This window comes from Callorhinus ursinus, unplaced genomic scaffold (assembly GCF_003265705.2).
Source record: "Callorhinus ursinus isolate GAN/ISIS: 27379988/994484 unplaced genomic scaffold, GSC_fseal_2.0 scaffold4137, whole genome shotgun sequence".
In the NCBI taxonomy this organism is placed as follows: domain Eukaryota; kingdom Metazoa; phylum Chordata; class Mammalia; order Carnivora; family Otariidae; genus Callorhinus; species Callorhinus ursinus.
In genome coordinates, this window is record NW_027401191.1 from 3076 (window position 1) to 4517 (window position 1442).

The window sequence follows — 1442 nt, forward strand, 5'->3', positions numbered from 1 at the left end:
AATTCCGTAAAGCTCCAGGATAAAAAGTCAATGTACAGAGACCTGTGGCAATTCGTTTTCTTTTTAAGATTTTATTTATTTATTTATTTATTTGACAGAGAGAGAGAGAAACAGCAAAAGCAGGATGAGCAGCAGAAGGCGACGGAGAAGCCGACACCCCACTGAGGAGGGAGCCCAATGAGGGTCTGGATGCCAGGTCCCTGGGATTGTGACCTGAGCCAAAGACAGACACTTAAACTGACTAAGCCACCAGGTGTCCCAACTTGTTGCATTTCCTTATAGTGATGACAAACTTCCACAAAGAGAAAATAAGAAAGCAATGCCATTTACAATTGCATCAAGAAAAAAATAACTAGGAATAAAAGTAAGGAATGAATCAACCCGCAGTTCTGAGGCATGCAGAACAAATCCACGCTTGCAGAACCGAGATAAAGGAGTGGCAAGCTGCTTGGCTCCTGAAAGCCATTACCTTTATAGGTCTTATTACACTTTCAGATGATGACACATCTTCCAACGTTCAATGGCTCTGTTATAAAGCCAATTATCCAATCCGGGAAGCTCTCTAAAAAAGTTTCAATATGTGTGATAAAGGCCTTCTGACCACTGCTTTTTATGTCTACCCCACACGGGTGTATGATGTGGTTAAATCACTGAAGGCCCTGGGCTGTACCATCCCAGTGGCTTCCATGCCCACAGACTTTCCGGCTGGACAAACACTTTATTTATTTATTTATTTATTTATTTGAGAGAGAGAATGAGAGATAGCACAAGAGGGAAGAGGGTCAGAGGGAGAAGCAGACTCCCTGATGAGCAGGGAGCCCAATGTGGGACTCGATCCCAGGACTCCAGGATCATGACCTGAGCCAAAGGCAGTCACCCAAACAACTGAGCCACCCAGGCGCCCTGGACAGACTCATTTAAAAACACGATTGGAAGAGATCTGATTGGCTGTGGAAAATGGAGTTACGGAAATCGATGTGGTGATTAATAGGACCTTGGTGCTGACTGGCCAGCGGGAAGCCCTGTGTGATGAAATTCGTCAGTTTTGCAAGGCCTGTGGGGGGCTCATCTCAAAACCATCTTAGCAACAGGAGAACTTGGATCTCTTACTCATGTCTATAAAGCCAGTATGATCGCAATGATGGCAGGATCAGGCTTTATTAAGACCTCTACTGGAAAAGAAATGGTAAATGCCACTTTCCCAGTAGCTATAATAATGCTACGGGCCATTTGAGATTTCTTCTGGAAAACTGGAAACAAGGTAGGCTTTAAACCAGCCGGAGGCATCCGCAGTGTCAAGGATTCCCTTGCTTGTATCTCTCTTATGAAGGAAGAGCTGGGAGATGAATGGCTGATGCCAGAACTGTTCCGAATAGGTGCCAGTACTCTGGTTTTGGACATCGAGAGGCAGATTTACCATTACGTTACAGGAAGATAGGTGG

General features: G+C 44.9%; 1 pseudogene; it reads left to right on the forward strand.

Moving 5' to 3' along the window:
- The first annotated feature begins 371 nt into the window (after positions 1–371).
- LOC141372267 (deoxyribose-phosphate aldolase-like) lies at positions 372–1438 on the forward strand (annotated as a pseudogene).
- The last annotated feature ends 4 nt before the right edge of the window (positions 1439–1442 follow it).